General features: G+C 51.6%; 2 long non-coding RNA genes and 1 pseudogene across 2 annotated transcripts in view; all 3 read right to left on the minus strand.

Annotated features, from left to right (window-relative positions):
* Positions 1-984, minus strand: part of LOC127929009 (uncharacterized) — a 1,707-nt gene extending 723 nt beyond the window's left edge. The window contains exons 1-2 of the long non-coding RNA XR_008133194.1: positions 580-984; positions 1-90 (exon numbers count right to left, since the gene is read on the minus strand). The exon at positions 1-90 is cut by the window's left edge and continues 9 nt beyond it. This is a non-coding gene — a long non-coding RNA (uncharacterized LOC127929009). The remainder of the gene's footprint in view (positions 91-579) is intronic.
* LOC127928998 (protein flightless-1 homolog) overlaps positions 1-18,907 on the minus strand; it is a 118,665-nt pseudogene that overhangs the window by 42,881 nt on the left and 56,877 nt on the right.
* On the minus strand, positions 5,409-5,984 carry LOC127929011 (uncharacterized). Its single transcript, XR_008133199.1, has 4 exons — positions 5,928-5,984; positions 5,760-5,793; positions 5,606-5,636; positions 5,409-5,450 (listed from the first exon to the last, which is right to left on the minus strand). It is a non-coding gene; the product is annotated as an uncharacterized LOC127929011 (long non-coding RNA).

The following is an 18,907-nucleotide window of genomic DNA, read 5'->3' on the forward strand; positions in this document are numbered from 1 at the left end:
GTACCCCACACATACAATGACTACCTCATCTCTGTACCCCACACACACAATGACTACCTCATCTCTGTACCCCACACACACAATGACTACCTCATCTCTGTACCCCACACACACAATGACTACCTCATCTCTGTACCCCACACACACAATGACTACCTCATCTCTGTACCCCACACACACAATGACTACCTCATCTCTGTACCCCACACACACAATGACTACCTCATCTCTGTACCCCACACACACAATGACTACCTCATCTCTGTACCCCACACACACAATGACTACCTCATCTCTGTACCCCACACACACAATGACTACCTCATCTCTGTACCCCACACACACAATGACTACCTCATCTCTGTACCCCCCAATGACACACACAATGACTACCTCATCTCTGTACAATGACTACCTCATCTCACACACAATGACTACCTCATCTCTGTACCCCACACACACAATGACTACCTCATCTCTGTACCCCACACACACAATGACTACCTCATCTCTGTACCCCACACACACAATGACTACCTCATCTCTGTACCCCACACATACAATGACTACAATGACTACCTCATCTCTGTACCCCACACACACAATGACTACCTCATCTCTGTACCCCACACATACAATGACTACCTCATCTCTGTACCCCACACACACACAATGACTACCTCATCTCTGTACCCCACACACACAATGACTACCTCATCTCTGTACCCCACACACACAATGACTACCTCATCTCTGTACCCCACACACACAATGACTACCTCATCTCTGTACCCCACACACACAATGACTACCTCATCTCTGTACCCCACACATACAATGACTACCTCATCTCAGTACCCCACACACACAATGACTACCTCATCTCTGTACCCCACACACACAATGACTACCTCATCTCTGTACCCCACACACACAATGACTACCTCATCTCAGTACCCCACACACACAATGACTACCTCATCTCTGTACCCCCCACACACACAATGACTACCTCAGGATCTCTGTACCCCACACACACAATGACTACCTCATCTCTGTACCCCACACACACAATGACTACCTCATCTCTGTACCCCACACATACAATGACTACCTCATCTCAGTACCCCACACACACAATGACTACCTCATCTCTGTACCCCCACACACAATGACTACCTCATCTCTGTACCCCACACACACAATGACTACCTCATCTCTGTACCCCACAGTTACAATGACTACCTCATCTCTGTACCCCCACACACACAATGGGGAGGGTCTCCAGGAACAGTTAAAACCTACAGGAGGGTATCTCTCCAGGAACAGGGTTGGAGTTAAAACCTACAGGAGGGTCTCTCTCCAGGAACAGGGTTGGAGTTAAAACCTACAGGAGGGTCTCTCTCCAGGAACAAGGGTTGGAGTTACCTGTCTCTCTCCAGGAACAGGGTTGGAGTTAAAACCTACAGGAGGGTACCTCTCTCCAGGAGGGTATGTCTCCAGGAACAGGGTTGGAGTTAAAACCTACAGGAGGGTATGTCTCCAGGAACAGGGTTGGAGTTAAAACCTACAGGAGGGTCTCTCTCCAGGAACAGGGTTGGAGTTAAAACCTACAGGAGGGTCTCTCCAGGAACAGGGTTGGAGTTAAAACCTACAGGAGGGTCTCTCTCCAGGAACAGGGTTGGAGTTAAAACCTACAGGAGGGTCTTTCTCCAGGAACAGGGTTGGAGTTAAAACCTCCAGGAGGGTCTGTCTCCAGGAACAGGGTTGGAGTTAAAACCTCCAGGAGGGTCTCTCCAGGAACACTCTGTTCCCCTCCAGGTTCCTCCAGGAACAGGGTTGGAGTTAAAACCTCCAGGAGGGTCTCCTCTCCAGCTTCAGGGTTGGCTGCTTCACCAGACAGGAGGGGGTCTCTCTCCAGGAACAGGGTTCCAGTTAAACACATCAGACAGACAGTCCAGGATGTACACCTCCTTTAGTGTCCAGAACAGGGTCTGGAGTTAGAAACAGAGATGACAGAGGACATATCTCTTCCAGGAACAGGGTCTGGAGTTAAAACAGACAGGAGGGTCATACTCTCCAGGAACAGGGTCTGGACCTAGAGACCAGAACATGGAGAAGACCTACAGGAGGGTTTCTCTCCAGTGTCCAACAGGGTCTGGAGCTAGAGACACAGAGATCCAGGAACAGAGAGAGACATACACTCCAGTGTCCAGCAGGGTCTGGAGCTCCAGGAACAAAGATGAGAAAACCTACAGGAGGGTTTAGTGTCCAGGAACAGGGTCTGGAGTTAAAACACAGGATCCAGGAGAGAGAGACATACACTCCTTTAGTGTCCAGCAGGGTCTGGAGTTAGAAACAGAGATGAGAGGGACATCACTCCAGGTCCAACAGGGTCTGGAGCTAAAACACAGAGGAGAGAGACATACACTCCTTAGTGTCCAGCAGGGTCTGGAGCTAGAGACACAGAGATGAGAGAGAGACATACACTCCTTTAGTGTCCAGCAGGGTCTGGAGCTAGAGACACAGAGATCCAGATAAACACATCAGAGAGACATGTACACTCCTTTAGTGTCCAGCAGGGTCTGGAGCTAGAGACACAGAGATGAGAGAGAGACATACACTCCTTTAGTGTCCAGCAGGGTCTGGAGCTAGAGACACAGAGATGAGAGAGAGACATACACTCCTTTAGTGTCCAGCAGGGTCTGGAGCTAGAGACACAGAGATGAGAGAGAGACATACACTCCTTTAGTGTCCAGCAGGGTCTGGAGCTAGAGACACAGAGATGAGAGAGAGACATACACTCCTTTAGTGTCCAGCAGGGTCTGGAGCTAGAGACACAGAGATGAGAGAGAGACATACACTCCTTTAGTGTCCAGCAGGGTCTGGAGCTAGAGACACAGAGATGAGAGAGAGACACACACTCCTTTAGTGTCCAGCAGGGTCTGGAGCTAGAGACACAGAGATGAGAGAGAGACATACACTCCTTTAGTGTCCAGCAGGGTCTGGAGCTAGAGACACAGACAGACTGATTATAACAGAACAGGTTACACAGTTTAACTACCCCATAGTTACACCATAGTTACCCCATAGTTACACCATAGTTACACCATAGTTACACCATAGTTACCAGTCGTAGATCCGGCAGTTTGTCCAGTTTGACCTTCTCTTTGTGTTCCACTGACAGCTTGTAGGATTTGAGGGAGCTCCAGATATCCCAGACCCAGACCCACCTAAACAACAACAACAACAACATTACCCCAGACCCACCTAAACAAACAACAACATTAGCCCAGACCCACCTAAACAACAACAACAACAACAACACATTACCCCAGAACCACCTAAACAACAACAACAACAACAACATTACCCCAGACCCACCTAAACAACAACAACATTAACCCAGACCCACCTAAACAACAACAACATTACCCCAGACCCACCTAAAAACAACAACAACAACATTAACCCAGACCCACCTAAACAACAACAACAACATTACCCCAGAACCACCTAAACAGACCCACAACAACAACATTACCCCAGACCCACCTAAACAACAACAACATTAACCCAGACCCACCTAAACAACAACAACATTACCCCAGACCCACCTAAACAACAACAACATTAACCCAGACCCACCTAAACAACAACAACAACATTACCCCAGACCCACCTAAACAACAACAACAACATTAACCCAGACCCACCTAAACAACAACAACATTACCCCAGACCCACCTAAACAACAACAACAACATTACCCCCAGAACCACCTAAACAACAACAACATTAACCCAGACCCACCTAAACAACAACAACAACAACAACATTAACCCAGACCCACCTAAACAACAACAACATTACCCCAGACCCACCAACAACAACAACAACAACATTAACCCAGACCCACCTAAACAACAACAACATTACCCCAGACCCACCTAAACAACAACAACACAACATTACCCCAGACCCACCTAAACAACAACAACAACATTACCCCAGACCCACCTAAACAACAACATTACAGACCCACAACAACATTAACCCAGACCCACCTAAACAACAACAACAACATTAGCCCAGACCCACCTAAACAACAACAACAACATTAACCCCAGACCCAGCTAGACAACAACATTAGCCCAGACCCACCTAGACAACCCAACCCCAGACCCACCTAAACAACAACATTACCCCAGACCCACCTAAACAACAACAACAACATTAACCCAGACCCACCTAAACAACAACAACAACAACATTACCCCAGACCCACCTAAACAACAACAACAACAACATTACCCCAGACCCACCTAAACAACAACAACAACATTAACCCAGACCCACCTAAACAACCCAGACCCACCTAAACAACAACAACAACAACATTAACCCAGACCCACCTAAACAACAACAACAACATTACCCCAGACCCACCTAAACAACAACAACAACATTACATTAACCCAGAACCACCTAAACAACAACAACAACATTAACCCAGACCCACCTAAACAACAACAACATTACCCCAGACCCACCTAAAAACAACAACAACAACATTACCCCAGACCCACCTAAACAACAACAACAACATTAGCCCAGACCCACCTAAACAACAACATTAGCCCAGACCCACCTAGACAACAACATTACCCCAGACCCACCTAAACAACAACATTACCCCAGACCCACCTAAACAACAACATTAACCCAGACCCCAGACCCAGCCCAGACCCAACATCAACAACATTACCCCAGACCCACCTAGACAACAACAACAACATTACCCCAGACCCACCTAAACAACAACAACAACAACATTAGCCCAGACCCACCTAAACAACAACAACAACAACATTAGCCCAGACCCACCTAGACAACATTAGCCCAGACCCACCTAGACAACATTAGCCCAGACCCACCTAGACAACATTAACCCAGACCCACCTAAACAACAACATTACCCCAGACCCACCTAAACAACAACAACATTAGCCCAGACCCACCTAAACAACAACAACAACATCAGCCCAGACCCACCTAAACAACAACAACAACATTACCCCAGACCCACCTAAACAACAACAACAACATTACCCCAGACCCACCTAAACAACAACAACAACATTAGCCCAGACCCACCTAAACAACAACAACATTACCCCAGACCCACCTAAACAACATTAGCCCAGACCCACCTAAACAACAACATTAGCCCAGACCCACCTAAACAACAACAACAACATTAACCCAGACCCACCTAAACAACAACAACATTAGCCCAGACCCACCTAAACAACAACATTAACCCAGACCCACCTAAACAACAACATTAACCCAGACCCACCTAAACAACAACATTAACCCAGACCCACCTAACAACAACAACATTACCCAGACCCACCTAGACAACAACAACATTAGCCCAGACCCACCTAGACAACAACAACATTAGCCCAGACCCACCTAGACAACAACATTAGCCCAGACCCACCTAAACAAGACAACAACATTAACCCAGACCCACCTAGACAACAACATTAACAGACCCAGACCCACCTACAGCAACAACAACATTACCCAGACCCACCTAAACAACAACAACATTAGCCCAGACCCACCTAAACAACAACAACATTAGCCCAGACCCACCTAGACAACAACATTAGCCCAGACACAGAACTAGACAACAACATTAGCCCAGACACACCTAAACAACAACAACAACATTAACCCAGACCCACCTAAACAACAACAACAACATTAGCCCAGACCCACCTAAGACAACAACAACATTAGCCCAGACCCGCCTAAACAACAACAACATTAACCCAGACCCACCTAAACAACAACAACAACATTAGCCCAGACCCACCTAAACAACAACAACATTAGCCCAGACCCAGACCCACCTAAGCAACAACAACATTAGCCCAGACCCACCTAGACAACAACATTAGCCCAGACACCAGACCCACCAGCAACAACATTAGCCCAGACCCACCTAAACAACAACATTAGCCCAAACCCCCTAGACAACAACATTAGCCCAAGACCCCCTAGACAACAACATTAGCCCAACACCCTAAACTAGACAACAACATTAGCCCAAACCCCCTAGACAACAACATTAGCCCAGACCCCCTAGACAACAACAACATTAGCCCAGACCCACCTAACAACAACAACATTAACCCAGACCCACCTAAACAACAACAACAACATTAGCCCAGACCCGCCTAGGTAACAACATTAGCCCAGACCCAGCTAGACAACAACATTAGCCCAGACCCAGCTAGACAACAACATTAGCCCAGACCCCCTAGACAACAACATTAGCCCAGACCCCCTAGACAACAACATTAGCCCAATCCCCCTAGACAACAACATTAGCCCAAACCCCCTAGACAACAACATTAGCCCAGACCCCCTAGACAACAACATTAGCCCAGACCCACCTAGACAACAACAACAACATTAACCCAGACCCACCTAAACAACAACAACAACATTAGCCCAGACCCCCTAGACAACAACATTAGCCCAGACCCACCTAGACAACAACAACAACATTAGCCCAGACCCACCTAAACAACAACAACAACATTAGCCCAGACCCCCTAGACAACAACATTAGCCCAGACCCCCTAGACAACAACATTAGCCCAGACCCAGACCTAGACAACAAACATTAGCCCAACCCCCTAGACAACAACATTAGCCCAGACCCACCTAGACAACAACATTAGCCCAGACCCACCTAGACAACAACATTAGCCCAGACCCACCTAAACAACAACATTAGCCCAGACCCACCTAAACAACAACAACAACAACAACATTAGCCCAGACCCACCTAGACAACAACAACAACAACATTACCCCAGACCCACCTAGACAACATTAGCCCAGACCCACCTAGACAACATTAGCCCAGACCCACCTAGACAACATTAGCCCAGACCCACCTAGACAACATTAGCCCAGACCCACCTAGACAACATTAGCCCAGACCCACCTAGACAACATTAGCCCAGACCCACCTAGACAACATTAGCCCAGACCCACCTAGACAACATTAGCCCAGACCCACCTAGACAACATTAGCCCAGACCCACCTAGACAACATTAGCCCAGACCCACCTAGACAACATTAGCCCAGACCCACCAAGACAACATTAGCCCAGACCCACCTAGACAACATTAGCCCAGACCCACCTAGACAACATTAGCCCAGACCCACCGAGACAACATTAGCCCAGACCCACCGAGACAACATTAGCCCAGACCCACCAAGACAACATTAGCCCAGACCCACCGAGACAACATTAGCCCAGACCCAACGAAATAATTAGATGTCAGGGGTCAGAGGTCAAGTGTTTGTATAGTTTGGGTCGTATGGGTGTGAAGTCATCAGGGATGTGTCTGATTAGAGGTCAGGGGTCAGAGGTCAGGGGGTACCTTGTATAGTTTGGGTCGTACGGGTGTGAAGTCATCAGGGACGTGTCTGATTAGAGGTCAGGGGTCAGAGGTCAGGGGGTACCTTGTATAGTTTGGGTCGTACAGGTGTGAAGTCATCAGGGACGTGTCTGATTAGAGGTCAGAGGTCAGGGGGTACCTTGTATAGTTTGGGTCGTACAGGTGTGAAGTCATCAGGGACGTGTCTGATTAGAGGTCAGAGGTCAGGGGGTACCTTGTATAGTTTGGGTCGTACAGGTGTGAAGTCATCAGGGACGTGTCTGATTAGAGGTCAGAGGTCAGGGGGTACCTTGTATAGTTTGGGTCGTACGGGTGTGAAGTCATCAGGGACGTGTTTGCGTATCTCTTCAGGTTGTCCTCCCAGAACCTCCCAGAAGTTAGGAGGTTCCTGACTCTGCTGCAGGGTGGTGATCTCTGCCTTCCCCTTACGCTCATTCTTATTGATCTTCTCTGCAAACAGCCTACACACACACACACACACACACACACACACACACACACACACACACACACACACACACACACACACACACACAGTCAGAGACATTCATGGGCAGGCACACACGAACACACACACCAGGTAGCAGGTAGGTAGCCTAGTGGTTAGAGCATTGGACTTGTAACCAAAGGGTTACAAGATGCCCCTGAACAAGGCAGTTCACCCACTGTTCCCCTGAACAAGGCAGTTCACCCACTGTTCCCCTGAACAAGGCAGTTCACCCACTGTTCCCCTGAACAAGGCAGTTCACCCACTGTTCCCCTGAACAAGGCAGTTCACCCACTGTTCCCCTGAACAAGGCAGTTCACCCACTGTTCCCCTGAACAAGGCAGTTCACCCACTGTTCCCCTGAACAAGGCAGTTCACCCACTGTTCCCCTGAACAAGGCAGTTCACCCACTGTTCCCCTGAACAAGGCAGTTCACCCACTGTTCCCCTGAACAAGGCAGTTCACCCACTGTTCCCTGAACAAGGCAGTTCACCCACTGTTCCCTGAACAAGGCAGTTCACCCACTGTTCCCCTGAACAAGGCAGTTCACCCACTGTTCCCCTGAACAAGGCAGTTCACCCACTGTTCCCTGAACAAGGCAGTTCACCCACTGTTCCCTGAACAAGGCAGTTCACCCACTGTTCCCCTGAACAAGGCAGTTCACCCACTGTTCCCCTGAACAAGGCAGTTCACCCACTGTTCCCCTGAACAAGGCAGTTCACCCACTGTTCCCTGAACAAGGCAGTTCACCCACTGTTCCCCTGAACAAGGCAGTTCACCCACTGTTCCCTGAACAAGGCAGTTCACCCACTGTTCCCTGAACAAGGCAGTTCACCCACTGTTCCCCTGAACAAGGCAGTTCACCCACTGTTCCCCTGAACAAGGCAGTTCACCCACTGTTCCCCTGAACAAGGCAGTTCACCCACTGTTCCCCTGAACAAGGCAGTTCACCCACTGTTCCCCTGAACAAGGCAGTTCACCCACTGTTCCCCTGAACAAGGCAGTTAACCCACTGTTCCCCTGAACAAGGCAGTTAACCCACTGTTCCCCTGAACAAGGCAGTTAACCCACTGTTCCCCTGAACAAGGCAGTTAACCCACTGTTCCCCTGAACAAGGCAGTTAACCCACTGTTCCCCTGAACAAGGCAGTTAACCCACTGTTCCCTGAACAAGGCAGTTAACCCACTGTTCCCCTGAACAAGGCAGTTAACCCACTGTTCCCCTGAACAAGGCAGTTAACCCACTGTTCCCCTGAACAAGGCAGTTAACCCACTGTTCCCCTGAACAAGGCAGTTAACCCACTGTTCCCCTGAACAAGGCAGTTAACCCACTGTTCCCCTGAACAAGGCAGTTAACCCACTGTTCTGTTGGGAGATCTAATTCTCATCTACAATGACTCCCAAACCCAGATGAAGCTGTGCCAATTGGGAGATCTAATTCTCATCTACAATGACTTAGTGGTACCAGCCAGAGTAGTGTTGGTGTGTATTAGTTACCGGGCCTTAGTGGTACCGGCCAGAGTAGTGATGGTGTGTGTTAGTTACCGGGCCTTAGTGGTACCGGCCAGAGTAGTGTTGGTGTGTGTTAGTTACCGGGCCTTAGTGGTACCGGCCAGAGTAGGGTTGGTGTGTGTTAGTTACCGGGCCTTAGTGGTACCGGCCAGAGTAGTGTTGGTGTGTGTTAGTTACCGGGCCTTAGTGGTACCGGCCAGAGTAGTGTTGGTGTGTGTTAGTTACCGGGCCTTAGTGGTACCGGCCAGAGTAGTGTTGGTGTGTGTTAGTTACCGGGCCTTAGTGGTACCGGCCAGAGTAGTGTTGGTGTGTGTTAGTTACCGGGCCTTAGTGGTACCGGCCAGAGTAGTGTTGGTGTGTGTTAGTTACCGGGCCTTAGTGGTACCGGCCAGAGTAGTGTTGGTGTGTGTTAGTTACCGGGCCTTAGTGGTACCGGCCAGAGTAGTGATGGTGTGTGTTAGTTACCGGGCCTTAGTGGTACCGGCCAGAGTAGTGTTGGTGTGTGTTAGTTACCGGGCCTTAGTGGTACCGGCCAGAGTAGCGTTGGCTCCTCTCCAGATGAAAATCTCCAGACCCGTATCCACCAGGAAGACAAACCTACAGGAACACAGAGCATTAGAACTACAGAACTACAGGAACACAGAGCATTAGAACTACAGGAACACAGAGCATTAGAACTACAGGAACACAGAACATTAGAACTACAGGAACACAGAGCCTTAGAACTACAGGAACACAGAGCATTAGAAATACAGAACTACAGGAACACAGAGCATTAGAACTACAGGAACACAGAGCATTAGAACTACAGGAACACAGAGCATTAGAACTACAGGAACACAGAACATTAGAACTACAGGAACACAGAGCATTAGAACTACAGAACTACAAGAACACAGAGCATTAGGACTACAGGAACACAGAACATTAGAACTACAGGAACACAGAGCATTAGAACTACAGAACTACAGGAACACAGAGCATTAGAACTACAGAACTACAGAGCATTAGAACTACAGAACTACAGTAACACAGAGCATTAGAACTACAGGAACACATAGCATTAGGACTACAGGACACAGAACATTAGAACTACAGGACACAGAACATTAGAACTACAGGAACACAGAGCATTAGAACTACAGGAACACAGAGCATTAGAACTACAGGAACACAGAACATTAGAACTACAGGAACACAGAACATTAGAACTACAGGAACACAGAGCATTAGAACTACAGGAACACAGAGCATTAGAACTACAGGAACACAGAACATTAGAACTACAGGAACACAGATCATTAGAACTACAGGAACACAGAGCTACAGGAACACAGAACTACAGAACTCCAGGAACCAAAAACAGACTATCCATCTCCATGACAACAGTATTGTCAGTCTGTAAAGCCCTCCATGGTGCTGTCCATGCTAAAACAGACTGTCCATCTCCATGACAACAGTATTGTCAGTCTGTAAAGCCCTCCATGGTGCTGTCCATGCTAAAACAGACTGTCCATCTCCATGACAACAGAACTCACCGTGGGTCCAGGGACGAGGCCTTCAGAGGAACCGACTCCAGACGGATGTTCTTCTTCCCATAAACACGATACAACCTGGAACACACACACACACACACACACACACACACATTTAGAGTTGGTACACACCCCACACTTACCTGACAGTATAGTGTGTCCCCCCCTCCTTACCTGACAGTATAGTGTGTCCCCCCCTCCTTACCTGACAGTATAGTGTGTCCCCCCTCCTTACCTGACAGTATAGTGTGTCCCCCCCTCCTTACCTGACAGTATAGTGTGTCCTCCCCCTCCTTACCTGACAGTATAGTGTGTCCCCCCCTCCTTACCTGACAGTATAGTGTGTCCCCCTCCTTACCTGACAGTATAGTGTGTGTCCCCCTCCTTACCTGACAGTATAGTGTGTCCCCCCCTCCTTACCTGACAGTATAGTGTGTCCCCCCCCCTCCTTACCTGACAGTATAGTGTGTGTCCTCCTCCTTACCTGACAGTATAGTGTGTCCCCCCTCCTTACCTGACAGTATAGTGTGTCCCCCCCTCCTTACCTGACAGTATAGTGTGTCCCCCCTCCTTACCTGACAGTATAGTGTGTCCCCCCTCCTTACCTGACAGTATAGTGTGTCCCCCCCTCCTTACCTGACAGTATAGTGTGTCCCCCCCCTCCTTACCTGACAGTATAGTGTGTCCCCCTCCTTACCTGACAGTATAGTGTGTGTCCCCCCTCCTTACCTGACAGTATAGTGTGTCCCCCCTCCTTACCTGACAGTATAGTGTGTCCCCTCCTCCTTACCTGACAGTATAGTGTGTGTCCCCCTCCTTACCTGACAGTATAGTGTGTGTCCCCCCTCCTTACCTGACAGTATAGTGTGTGTCCTCCTCCTTACCTGACAGTATAGTGTGTGTCCCCCCTCCTTACCTGACAGTATAGTGTGTCCCCTCCTCCTTACCTGTCCCCCCTCCTTACCTGACAGTATAGTGTGTCCCCCCTCCTTACCTGACAGTATAGTGTGTCCCCCCTCCTTACCTGACAGTATAGTGTGTGTCCCCCCCCTCCTTACCTGACAGTATAGTGTGTGTCCCCCCTCCTTACCTGACAGTATAGTGTGTCTCCCCCCTCCTTACCTGACAGTATAGTGTGTGTCCTCCTCCTTACCTGACAGTATAGTGTGTCCCCCCTCCTTACCTGACAGTATAGTGTGTCCCCCTCCTTACCTGACAGTATAGTGTGTACCCCCCCTCCTTACCTGACAGTATAGTGTGTCCCCCTCCTTACCTGACAGTATAGTGTGTGTCCCCCTCCTTACCTGACAGTATAGTGTGTCCCCCCCTCCTTACCTGACAGTATAGTGTGTCCCCCTCCTTACCTGACAGTATAGTGTGTGTCCCCCTCCTTACCTGACAGTATAGTGTGTGTCCCCCTCCTTACCTGACAGTATAGTGTGTCCCCCCCTCCTTACCTGACAGTATAGTGTGTCCCCCTCCTTACCTGACAGTATAGTGTGTCCCCCCCTCCTTACCTGACAGTATAGTGTGTGTCCCCCTCCTTACCTGACAGTATAGTGTGTCCCCCTCCTTACCTGACAGTATAGTGTGTCCCCCCCCTCCTTACCTGACAGTATAGTGTGTCCCCCCTCCTTACCTGACAGTATAGTGTGTCCCCCCTCCTTACCTGACAGTATAGTGTGTCCCCCCTCCTTACCTGACAGTATAGTGTGTCCCCCCTCCTTACCTGACAGTATAGTGTGTGTGACAGTATAGTGTGTCCCCTCCTTACCTGACAGTATAGTGTGTGTCCCCTCCTTACCTGACAGTATAGTGTGTCCCCCTCCTTACCTGACAGTATAGTGTGTCCCCCCTCCTTACCTGACAGTAGTAGTGTGTCCCCCCTCCTTACCTGACAGTATAGTGTGTCCCCCCTCCTTACCTGACAGTATAGTGTGTGTCCCCCCTCCTTACCTGACAGTATAGTGTGTCCCCCCCTCCTTACCTGACAGTATAGTGTGTGTCCCCCTCCTTACCTGACAGTATAGTGTGTCCCCCTCCTTACCTGACAGTATAGTGTGTCCCCCCTCCTTACCTGACAGTATAGTGTGTCGCCCCCCTCCTTACCTGACAGTATAGTGTGTCCCCCCTCCTTACCTGACAGTATAGTGTGTCCCCCCCTCCTTACCTGACAGTATAGTGTGTCCCCCCCTCCTTACCTGACAGTATAGTGTGTCCCCCCCCTCCTTACCTGACAGTATAGTGTGTCCCCCCCTCCTTACCTGACAGTATAGTGTGTCCTCCCCCTCCTTACCTGACAGTATAGTGTGTCCCCCCCTCCTTACCTGACAGTATAGTGTGTCCCCCTCCTTACCTGACAGTATAGTGTGTCCCCCCTCCTTACCTGTGTGTCCCCCTCCTTACCTGACAGTATAGTGTGTCCCCCCTCCTTACCTGACAGTATAGTGTGTGTCCCCCTCCTTACCTGACAGTATAGTGTCCCCCCTCCTTACCTGACAGTATAGTGTGTCCCCCCTCCTTACCTGACAGTACCTGACAGTATAGTGTGTCCCCCCCTCCTTACCTGACAGTATAGTGTGTCCCCCTCCTTACCTGACAGTATAGTGTGTGTCCCCCCCCCTCCTTACCTGACAGTATAGTGTGTCCCCCTCCTTACCTGACAGTATAGTGTGTGTCCCCCCCTCCTTACCTGACAGTATAGTGTGTGTGCCCCCCTCCTTACCTGACAGTATAGTGTGTGTCCCCCTCCTTACCTGACAGTATAGTGTGTCCCCCCTCCTTACCTGACAGTATAGTGTCCCCCCTCCTTACCTGACAGTATAGTGTGTCCCCCTCCTTACCTGACAGTATAGTGTCCCCCCCTCCTTACCTGACAGTATAGTGTGTCCCCCCCTCCTTACCTGACAGTATAGTGTCCCCCCTCCTTACCTGACAGTATAGTGTCCCCCTCCTTACCTGACAGTATAGTGTGTGTCCCCCTCCTTACCTGACAGTATAGTGTGTGTGTGTGTCCCCCTCCTTACCTGACAGTATAGTGTGTCCCCCCCCCTCCTTACCTGACAGTATAGTGTCCCCCCCTCCTTACCTGACAGTATAGTGTCCCCCCCCTCCTTACCTGACAGTATAGTGTGTCCCCCCTTACCTGACAGTATAGTGTCCCCCCCTCCTTACCTGACAGTATAGTGTGTGTCCCCCTCCTTACCTGACAGTAGTGTAGTGTCCCCCCTCCTTACCTGACAGTATAGTGTCCCCCCTCCTTACCTGACAGTATATAGTGACAGTATAGTGTCCCCCTCCTTACCTGACAGTATAGTGTCCCCCCTCCTTACCTGACAGTATAGTGTCCCCCCTCCTTACCTGACAGTATAGTGTCCCCCCTCCTTACCTGACAGTATAGTGTCCCCCCCTCCTTACCTGACAGTATAGTGTCCCCCCCTCCTTACCTGACAGTATAGTGTCCCCCCCTCCTTACCTGACAGTATAGTGTCCCCCCCTCCTTACCTGACAGTATAGTGTCCCCCCTCCTTACCTGACAGTATAGTGTCCCCCCTCCTTACCTGACAGTATAGTGTGTCCCCCCTCCCCCCTCCTTACCTGACAGTATAGTGTCCCCCCTCCTTACCTGACAGTATAGTGTGTCCCCCCTCCTTACCTGACAGTATAGTGTCCCCCCTCCTTACCTGACAGTATAGTGTCCCCCTCCTTACCTGACAGTATAGTGTCCCCCCCCTCCTTACCTGACAGTATAGTGTCCCCCCCTCCTTACCTGACAGTATAGTGTCCCCCCCCCTCCTTACCTGACAGTATAGTGTCCCCCCTCCTTACCTGACAGTATAGTGTCCCCCCTCCTTACCTGACAGTATAGTGTCCCCCCCCTTACCTGACAGTATAGTGTCCCCCCCCTCCTTACCTGACAGTATAGTGTCCCCCCCTCCTTACCTGACAGTATAGTGTACCCCCCCTCCTTACCTGACAGTATAGTGTCCCCCCTCCTTACCTGACAGTATAGTGTCCCCCCTCCTTACCTGACAGTATAGTGTCCCCCCTCCTTACCTGACAGTATAGTGTCCCCCCTCCTTACCTGACAGTATAGTGTCCCCCCTCCTTACCTGACAGTATAGTGTCCCCCCTCCTTACCTGACAGTATAGTGTGTCCCCCCCCCCCTCCTTACCTGACAGTATAGTGTCCCCCCTCCTTACCTGACAGTATAGTGTCCCCCCTCCTTACCTGACAGTATAGTGTCCCCCCTCCTTACCTGACAGTATAGTGTCCCCCCTCCTTACCTGACAGTATAGTGTCCCCCCTCCTTACCTGACAGTATAGTGTCCCCCTCCTTACCTGACAGTATAGTGTCCCCCTCCTTACCTGACAGTACTGGTGTCCCCCCTCCTTACCTGACAGTATAGTGTCCCCCCTCCTTACCTGACAGTATAGTGTCCTTACCCCCCCTCCTTACCTGACAGTATAGTGTCCCCCCCCTCCTTACCTGACAGTATAGTGTGTGTCCTCCACAGTGTAGAAGCCACTGGCTGTCCCCCCCTCAATGTAGGAGATGTCATTTTCAAACACCTGGTGGGGCAGAAGAGTTGGCAAGGTTTTCTACAGGCCGAGTGTGTGTGTGTGTGTGTGTGTGTGTGTGTGTGTGTGTGTGTGTGGACCTACAGCGCTGAACTCCTCAGACTCGTCTCCCATCTCCTCTCTAATGGTTCGGCACTCCGCCCCCAGGTAGTGTGTGTGTGTGTGTGTGTGTGTGTGTGTGTGTGTGTGTGTGTGTGTGTGTGACCTACAGCGCTGTCAGTGTCTCCCATCTCCTCTCTGATGGTGTGTGTGCACTCCGCCTCCCAGGTAGTGCCCCCAGGTAGTGTGTGTGTGTGTGTGTGTGTGTGTGTGTGTGTGTGTGTGTGTGTGTGTGTGTGTGTGTGGACCTACAGCGCTGAACTCCTCAGACTCGTCTCCCATCTCCTCTCTAATGGTCCGACACTCCGCCCCCAGGTAGTGTGTGTGTGTGTGTGTGTGTGTGTGTGTGTGTGTGTGTGTGTGTGTGTGTACAGCGCTGAACTCCTCAGTGTGTGTCCGCCCCCAGGTGTGTGTGTGTGTGTGTGTGTGTGTGTGTGTGTGTGGACCTACAGCGCTGAACTCCTCAGACTCGTCTCCCATCTCCTCTCTAATGGTCCGCACTCCGCCCCCAGGTAGTGTGTGTGTGTGTGTGTGTGTGTGTGTGTGTGTGTGTGTGTGGACCTACAGCGCTGAACTCCTCAGACTCGTCTCCCATCTCCTCTCTAATGGTTCGGCACTCCGCCCCCAGGTAGTGTGTGTGTGTGTGTGTGTGTGTGTGTGTGTGTGTGTGTGTGTGTGTGTGTGTGGACCTACAGCGCTGAACTCCTCAGACTCGTCTCCCATCTCCTCTCTGATGGTCCGACACTCCGCCCCCAGGTAGTTACGGAGGTTGACGGCGTGGATGGCAGACCCCGCCTTCTTATCTAGCGTAGCTTCCTGACCGATCCAGTAGAATATCTGCCAGTTCAGGGCTCCGTTGTCGTCCAGGAACGTCTGGGGGGGGTAGGAGGGGTGGGGGAGGGGGGGGGGGGTAGAGGAGGGGTGGGAGGGAGAGGGGGGGGGGGGGGAGGGGGGTAGGGGAGGGGGGTGGAGGAGGAGGGGTGGGGGGGAGGGGTGGGGGGAGGAGGGGGGGGGGGGAGGAGAGGGGTGGGGGGGGAGAGGGGTGGGGGAGGAGGGGGTGGGGGTTCAGAGGGGGTGGGGGGGGGTTCAGAGGGGGGGTTAGAGGAGGGGGGGGGAGGGAGGGGTGGGGGGTTCAGAGGAGGAGGGGGGGGGTTAGAGGAGGAGGTGGGGGTTAGAGGAGGGGGGGGGTTAGAGGAGGGGTGGGGGTTAGAGGAGGGGGGGGGTTCAGAGGAGGGGTGGGGGGTTTTAGAGGAGGGGTGGGGGGGGTTCAGAGGAGGGGGGGTTAGAGGAGGAGGGGGTTAGAGGAGGAGGGGTGGGGGGTCACCAGAGGAGGGGAGGGGTGGGGGGGTTAGAGGAGGGGGGGGGTTAGAGGAGGAGGGGGTTCAGAGGGAGGAGGGGGGGGTTCAGAGGAGGAGGTGGGGGGTTTAGGGGGGGGGTTCAGAGGAGGAGGGGGAGGGGAGGAGGGGTGGGGGGGGGGGAGGGAGGGAGGGGAGGGGGGGGGAGGAGAGGGGTGGGGGGTTCAGAGGAGGAGGAGGAGGGGGTAGAGGAGGACCAGGGGGTTACAGAGGAGGACCAGTACAGTTCACCAGGGGTGGGGGGTACAGAGGACCAGGCCTGGGTACAGATTCAGAGGGGTGGGGGGTTCAGAGGACCAGGCCTGACCAGTCCAGATTCACCAGGGAGGAGGAGGGGGTTCCAGATTCAGGAGGCCTGGGGGGGGGGGGGTTACAGAGGACCAGGGGGACCAGTACAGAGGACCAGGCCTGACCAGTACAGAGGAGGAGGGGGAGGGGTTCACCAGGCCTGAGGGGGAGGGGTTCACCAGGCCTGACCAGGTACAGGGGATTCAGGAGGGAGGGAGGCCTGACCAGTACAGATTCACCAGGCCTGAGGGGTGGGGGGTCACCAGGCCTGAGGAGACAGATTCACCAGGCCTGGGGGGTTAGATTCACCAGGGGGAGGGGTACAGAGGAGGCGGCCTGACCAGAGGAGGATTCACCAGGGGTTACAGATTCACCAGGGGGTTACAGATTCACCAGGGGTTACAGATTCACCAGGCCTGACCAGTACAGAGATTCACCAGGCCTGACCAGTAGGGGATTCACCAGGAGGAGGAGGGGTTCACCAGGGTCCCACCAGTCACCAGGCCTGTCCCAGGGGTGACCAGTACAGATTCACCAGGCCTGAGGGGTACAGACCAGGCCTGGTACAGAGGACCAGGGGGATTCAGGGGTGACCAGAGGTTCACCAGGCCTGAAAAGTACAGATTCACCAGGCCTGAAAAGATTCACCAGGCCTGACCAGTACAGATTCACCAGGCCTGACCAGTACAGATTAACCAGGCCTGACCAGTACAGATTCACCAGGCCTGACCAGTACAGATTCACCAGGCCTGACCAGTACAGATTCACCAGGCCTGACCAGTACAGATTCACCAGGCCTGACCAGTACAGATTCACCAGGCCTGACCAGAACAGATTCACCAGGCCTGACCAGTACAGATTCACCAGGCCTGACCAGTACAGATTAACCAGGCCTGACCAGTACAGATTCACCAGGCCTGACCAGTACAGATTAACCAGGCCTGACCAGTACAGATTCACCAGGCCTGACCAGTACAGATTCACCAGGCCTGACCAGTACAGATTCACCAGGCCTGACCAGTACAGATTCACCAGGCCTGTCCCGTACAGATTCACCAGGCCTGACCAGTACAGATTCACCAGGCCTGACCAGTACAGATTCACCAGGCCTGACCAGTACAGATTCACCAGGCCTGACCAGTACAGATTCACCAGGCCTGACCAGTACAGATTAACCAGGCCTGACCAGTACAGATTAACCAGGCCTGACCAGTACAGATTCACCAGGCCTGACCAGTACAGATTAACCAGGCCTGACCAGTACAGATTCACCAGGCCTGACCCAGTACAGATTCACCAGGCCTGACCAGTACAGATTCACCAGGCCTGACCAGTACAGATTCACCAGGCCTGACCAGTCCAGATTAACCAGGCCTGACCAGTACAGATTAACCAGGCCTGACCAGTACAGATTCACCAGGCCTGACCAGTACAGATTCACCAGGCCTGACCAGTACAGATTAACCAGGCCTGACCAGTACAGATTCACCAGGCCTGACCAGTACAGATTCACCAGGCCTGACCAGTACAGATTAACCAGGCCTGACCAGTACAGA

The sequence above is a fragment of the Oncorhynchus keta genome, unplaced genomic scaffold, assembly GCF_023373465.1.
Source record: "Oncorhynchus keta strain PuntledgeMale-10-30-2019 unplaced genomic scaffold, Oket_V2 Un_scaffold_5251_pilon_pilon, whole genome shotgun sequence".
Classification (NCBI taxonomy): domain Eukaryota; kingdom Metazoa; phylum Chordata; class Actinopteri; order Salmoniformes; family Salmonidae; genus Oncorhynchus; species Oncorhynchus keta.